This window comes from Typopeltis vanoorti, chromosome 4 (genome assembly GCF_054136105.1).
Source record: "Typopeltis vanoorti isolate ZY-2024b chromosome 4, IOZ_Tvanoo_1.0, whole genome shotgun sequence".
NCBI lineage: Eukaryota > Metazoa > Arthropoda > Arachnida > Uropygi > Thelyphonidae > Typopeltis > Typopeltis vanoorti.
In genome coordinates, this window is record NC_143552.1 from 77,433,259 (window position 1) to 77,440,632 (window position 7,374).

The following is a 7,374-nucleotide window of genomic DNA, read 5'->3' on the forward strand; positions in this document are numbered from 1 at the left end:
TTTTTTATTTCCAGTATTTTACACACGTTCAGCGCCTGATGAATCTAGAATGTTAATATTTGTTCTGTAAGTGGTCAGGAGAGCAGAGAAAGAGACACGGATGTAGTCATTTTACAGATGAATAAACGAGTGAGAATTAATTACCCACACGTAATTAACTAATTAAATAAAGAACTCTTTTATTTATATTTGGAAGATATCAATACATTATATTTAAAAGCATTTTCTGCATTATATGCAAACAATATTCGCAGTAGTAGTCATACTTGCAAAAGAGTATACTCCTCTTGTGGCATACCAAATAATTATACCTTGAATTGCATGTAATGAATACTGTTTAATCCCAAACTACTCTATTTCAAAGAATGATTTATGATTAAAGTGGTTCGGCATTTTAGATAATCACTGTAAGCTCAAGAAGAGATGTTATTCTAGGTTAAGTTTTAGAAAAAGTTTAACACTTTTAAAATTAAAGAAAATTTAATTGCTCTTAGATGTACATAAAAGAAAGCCTTCTTGTTATTATTATTTTTAAAGTAACTTTTTTGTGTGAAATACGAATATGTCAATATTCAAATATATTAATGAAATAGTTTATTAAAGCGACATTTGTGGAGAACGTTTGCAAATACTATCGAAAATTTGGAGTTCTTCCTTCTCCTCTCTTTCATTGGAACTCCTGTACCGGAAGCCTGCCTACTATTATTATCATTAGTGTATGATGAAATTACTGCGAGGTCCATAGACAGGCATCACCCCATCTTATTAAACCATAAGGCTCAATCGATGCATATGTGATAACGTCTAGAAATAACTCATGCGGAGCTCGTCGGTTTGTTTATTTTGCAGTATTATAAACCTGAGCTTCAAAAAGAAAATTTCCCTATAAAGTTCATAGGACCATTATGAACATCAAACATTCTGTTGCAATAGTCATAAAGGTATTTAGGATAATCCGAAACAAAATTTGTGAAAGCGATAATACTTTCATTATTGTGAATTATTTAACGCTTTGGTTAGAGATAGATTTAGATTTTGGCGAGAGAGAGAGAGAGAGAGAGAGAGAGAGAGAGAGAGAGAGAGAGGGGTTATCAAGGAAATAAGCAAATATCTGTTTTAAGAACCTCACCAATAGAAAAATTCACTTGCAAACCAAACGTGCCTTTCCTTTATCGAAGAAAATTTAGAACAGGTATGCTAAACTATTGTGTTTTGTATAAACTACTAATTAAAATAAGCTGCCTGTATTTATAAATTGTTGAATGAAATGAAATGGACAACAATCAGTTCTATAACGAAAGCAACGATGCTTTTCAATTGTTATAAAATAAAATCTTTCGTTATTATAAAATACAAATGCTTGTTAGCACAGAATAAAATTTTATCAAGGAAATAAAAGACCATAAAATGATGTGTTTTACAATAACCTTTTTATATATAGACACCATTTATGCTCACAATAATAACGTTTTGTGCATAATTTTGTTATTAAAATTGTCAGATGTTGTTGTTGTCTTATCCTTTGAGGAGTCTTAGATATTTCCATGTGCTCTTTGAATTGCTTTGGCTATGTCGATGATTTCGTTCGTATAAAGTGTTGTTCAGGATTCGGGTCTATTGCTTGCAAGGCTTCTGTAATTGCTGGACAGGTAAAAATGTCAGTGGGTGTCAGTTCAGTATTAGGGCAGTTATTACAGTTTCTGTGTGTTCTCGTACCATCCGTATTGATCTTCATTCCTCTAAAATGTCCTATTCGAAGTCTTGCTATCGTGGCAGGGGTCTTTCCGTCAACGTTAATTTCGACAATTTGGTGTTGTGTCCCTGATTTTAGTGGAATTAATTTAGATTTTGCTAGTCGTTAGCATCAGAAAGAGTTATATGTCAGTTTCTTGGTTGAGTTCTCTGGCTCTTTTGCTAATTTATCAACTGCTTTATTATAATCAATGTCTACATGAGCAGGAATCCATTGTAGAACGCAACTTTTTCCCAAACACTTTAGTTGGTTTAAGAGTTTATGGATATCATGAGTGAGCTTAATATTGAGATTTTTGATTGCCTCTATAGTTGATCTTGAGTCACTGTAAATTATGATTCCCTCTGATTCTTGAGGTGATGATAATTTTAAGTAGCCTTAGAGTACTTTATTTATTGCGTAGAGTTTGCTGGTAAAATTGGAAGCAATCCTTTCAGATCCAACTTTTGTTGAACGTTTTTCGCCTTTCGGGAGTGGAAGGAGAGCCCCAGCGCCCCCATTAATTATATTGGTGTCAGACGATCCATCAGTATAACAATTAACCCATTTGAAGGATGAAAGAAGGTTGATATTTAGGTCTTTTTCTTTGAGCGTTTCCTTTGATTTCTTTTGATTATTTTTTGTACAGAGTTCGTTAAGGTTTAGAGATATGGAGGTATTTGAAGGTAAAGGTCTGGAAAATAGTGGTTCTTTACTTATGTGGTCATTTAGATAATCAAGACCATCTTTCCTGATGTTATCGAACTGTAAGTTGATGATCTGTGAAGTCTGCATTTTTGATTCCAATGTTCATAAGTTTTAGGAAGATATGATAGCTTTGATAGGTTTTAATATTATTAATGAATTTTATGCTGACAAATTTCCGTCTGTCCTCCAGCAGTTCAAGCCCACATTCCTGTTGGGCTTTGATGTTGTCAGTGGATGACTGTACCAATGATAATCTTCGACGCTTTTGCTTCTACTTTGTCTAATTTTTCCTTTACCGATGAAGCAGAAGGTGACCAGACAGGTGATGCATATTCCATTATTGGCATTATTAGTGTAGTGCAAGTAGTTTTGAGAATTTTTGGCTTTTCACCCAAGTTTGTTTTGCAAAGCCTTTTCAATATATCTAGTTTTTTGAGAACCCTGTTGGAAGTGTCAGAAATGTGTTCAGCAAAACGTAATTCCTCATCAAGCGTAATACCAAGGTATTTTGGATTTGCGACTTTTTCAATTCACCTGTTGTTGACCATGACTTTGAGATTGTAGGAATGTCTATTTTTCCTGTCTATAATAAAGGTGCCTAATTTTGTTTTATCTGGGTTGATTTTGAGTTTAAGCTCATCTGACCATTTTTCCAATCCTCTCATGGATTTGTTCGAATCTCAGAAATGGCCAGATTGAAACCAAAATTGAAATAACTGCAAATTCTAAAGACCAAACTTAAATTTTGTCCAGTTGGAAAGGAATTGGTTATTATGGTTTCGCCAGGATCGGATTTACGCATAAGCTAGAAAAGCTATAGCCTAAGACCACAAGGCAAAGGGCTCCGCCTGAGTATAGATAACCAAAAATTTACCTAGCAGAGCCTCTTAAAGGATGTAGCTTTCTGGAAACACCATTCTTAAATAAGTTCATGCATTTCGCCGATGAAAAGGACCCTGTGATATGCAAAAAAAAAAAAAAAAATTTTTTTTTTAAAACAAACCATGTGCACATGATCACACATGCACTGATTTAACAAGAAATGCCGAATTTCAACCAGAGTTGTGTAGTCAGAGTTTAGGAATAACTTATATCCTGAGATGGGCAGTCAAAGCAAATATGATAGGTATTTACGCATGTTGCGAAATGCAACTGAAAACTGTCGATATTTCGTAAATGCCCTTATAACGTTTGACATGCTCGTTGTTTTTTCCCAACCGAATCACACTCTAATAAAATTCATTGAACGAGAACTCTGCGAACAGCATCATCGTAGTTCGACAATTATGTATAATAACCATATTTAAACTGGTCACAGATAAATTTTTATTATCGATATTTCTGTTACTAAACTACGGTTATTAAATATTGTACTAGATAATAATAATAATAATAATAATCTTCTTCTTCTTCTTCTTCTTCTTCTGCAGCTTCTCCCACTTTAGTGAGGTCACTGTTGATAATGAGTCTCCTCCACACCTTCCTGTCTTGGGCTGTCACCACATCCAAGTTCTTCATCCTCAAGTCCTCTTCTACCAGCTCCCTCCATCTCTTCTTTGGCCGCCACACGCTTCCGCCTTCCTTGCACATCCATCTGCATGATCCTTCTTCCCACATATTCGTCCTTCCTCCTCATCACATGACCAAACCATCTCAACCCATCTCATAATAATAATAATAATAAATTTTTTTAAATATTTGTTCTCTTTCTAAGAAATTACACGTACACATAAATAGATAAACAAAAATTAACTCTCTAATACAAATGTTGTAACTCAGTGGAAGTGGCGCTTGCGTCCTCTGTGCTTGGTCGTTCGAAGTTTGACATAAGTTCAAGTCTAGTCGCCGATTGGAGGAACTTTTACTAAGCCTTCCTTCGACCGGTTCTCGAGTTAATCGATCTCTGGCACGGGCTAGCGGGTTTTTCATCCCGTAAACTCAAGAATATTGACCGTTGTACCCACATTATTTCAGACAATGACATATCTTGTTATTGTTAGGTACCAAGAGATGGCAGCACTTGTTTGCCAGCCTCTTCATAGGTGGCTGCTATAATTAGTGATAGACGTGGGCCAGCTATCTCTGATTGGCTACCGGTGGAGATTGAACTGCCCAGTCAGTCTCCAAAAGCTAGATAGGGTATAAAGACCTCGCCTACTCCCTATAAGGAAATAAAAGGCGTTAACTGATTTATTATTATTATACAAACGTTTGCTACAATAAGTTCAATTGATATATTTAAACGAATGATACTTTTTAATAAAAATATTATTCGTTTAAATACATGAATTCTACACAAACAAATGATATTTTTAATAACAATAACAATAATAATCATATTGGTGTTTGAAAAGAGTTACACTTTTTTATGTACCAAGTGCTCAGCAATGATACTAAACTTTCATTGCTGAATACAGGAAAGCATCGCTTAACGCGATTAATTAATCCATCAATTAATGCTCGCTAAGCGAATCGCGTTGAGTGAATACAATAACCAGTAGGAATAATTATAATTCATTCATCAGTTAGCGTAAATTTGAAAAAAAAATTGCAGTATAAACTATATTATAAAAAAAGATAAAAGATTAGGATAAAATAATCAAAGTTAATAAAAATTAGCTGCTCAAATTTTTACTTAATGTCTAAACATTTGATTGAGCTCCTTTTTTACAAAAAAAATAAGTAAAGATGATTGAATAGTGTTTTTTCATCTTCTCATGCAATTTGCGACAACTGGCGATCGCTTTATAAAGATTTCGGCGGACTTCGAAACTTCGTTCGATATCAGGATCATCTCCAAACAAAATTTTCTTAGCATGCTCAATGTCAGTACAGTAACGAGAGTATGAAGCGCCTGTGGCAAGTGTCTAACTTGCATCCCTCTAACCCAAAAAGGTCAAACATTTTGAAAAATTTAAATGTAACGAGTTAAATTTTACTAAATGCAATATGTTAAATACTTATTATTAACCCATTAAATGAGTTGCAGTGTGTTGCAGAATTTGTGTGTCTAAAGAGGCGTATTGCCGAAATTTAAAAATACAATATAAAATAGCGGAGTTTTATATTATTATGTGACACCTCCAGGTAGTCCAAAGACTCATCAAGGGATGAGTGTGCCAACAGCATCGAACGATCCACCCCTTCCAACTACTAACCGTGATCAAACTTGTTTAACTTTTTGCATGAGCCATTTTATAGCAGAGGCTCTACCGCATATCTATTTATTTATTTTTATTTTTTACGTTTTGCATCCAAACCTAATTGCGCCCATGGAGGACGCCTCTTTTGCCACGCCTTCATTACGGCACTGCTCAATGTAATTGAAAACATATCAAGTTCTATTACAGTTAGCATCTTAGTCGTAATATTATCTTCTTGTTCGCACTCCTTAACTTCTTCAAATGCATGCTGTTCTTCTAGTTGAAGGAGATCATTCTCGCTTAACTGTCGCTGTAGCGCAACTGGAAGAACAGTGCGACATTGCCCTCTTCGATTGGCAAAGACTTGGGTTCGATTCTCGTCGTGATGAGGAGCATCCTTTTTCAGTTGAAGGTGAGTTAGCTGATCTCATATGGTGGTAGCAGGGGTTTCTCCCAGACACTTGGGTTTTTCATCCCACTTACAGAACACACACAAGCTCTTTACAGACAAAAAATGCTGTTGTTAGTGATGATGGGCGATAGATGGTTGTGGTGTCGTTATTGGAGAATGTAGTAGTAGTAATGGAGAGGATGACTTGTATTTAGCAAAGTAGAATGGTGTGTCCTTCCACTGTGAGTCCTTGGACTTCCTGGGGTGTCACGTAATAATAATAAAACTGCTCTGAATGGGAATCGAGCAAATTTCTCACATCTTCAGTATCCAATTCATTAAATCCATGTTCTTTTCCAGTTATGTCGATGTCTTCATTAATGTTAGATCTTGGATTTTGATAAACTAATATAGGCTTCAGTTTAAAGTCGCCTTCGGCTTTACCTCCTAATAAAAGCGCATTTCAACCAGGATACAAAGTATCTTTAGATACTTTCTATCCTGGCTGAGATGCTCCAGTTTTAGCCTGGGAAAGTTTTTGTTGGCATACGCTTCCGAAAGAGACCAGTTTTTTCGACGTTGAATATTTGATAATCGTCTTAATAACCCTTTTCTAAATTAAAGCAAAATGAAGGGAAAGTGATTGAGCAAGAGAACAGCATGCTCTTGCGATGAGAGCTTTGAGTCAACTGCTGAGTGTCGCCGGCCAGCGCCCTCAGCACTTCCACTAGCTGCTACATTGACAAGTGCTGCCGCTTGCTGCAGATTGGCGACAAAAAATTTCGCGTAACAAAAATTTTGTATAACGTAAAAAAATTGCTTTAACTGATTAATCACTCGCTTAAAGAGGGAAATAGTATCATTTCATTTAATCGCACTAACAGATTATCGCATATCAAATTCGCGTTTAACGAGGTTTTCCTGTAAATGCCGAAGGTATTCCCAATGAATGAACGACAAGAAACAATTTGAAAAATTATAATATTCTTTAATGAAGGAGCCTGGGTAAATAATTAAAATAATTATAATTAATAATTATTATAACTTTGTATACTATTTGGTCATACAGTTGACTATGTGTATGAAAGAAAAGGCAGCAAAAATATCATGACAAAGTTCGTCAAATACTTTCAAGATGCAATGAGAGGCTCTATTCAATTGAAATGATTAACGAAGAAGAAGAAGAAAGGGAGTCCTTAGGATTTCATTTCCCATCACTCTATCAAGTCAATCATCTAGATAGCTGAACAAAACTTTTTCTGTGTGTGTGTGTGTGTGTGTGTGTGTGTGTGTGTGTGTGTGCGTGCGTGTGTGTGTGTGTGTGTGTGTGTGTGTGTGTGTGTGTGTGTGTGTGTGTGTGTGTGTGTGTGTGTGTGTGTGTGTGTGTGTGTGTGTGTGTG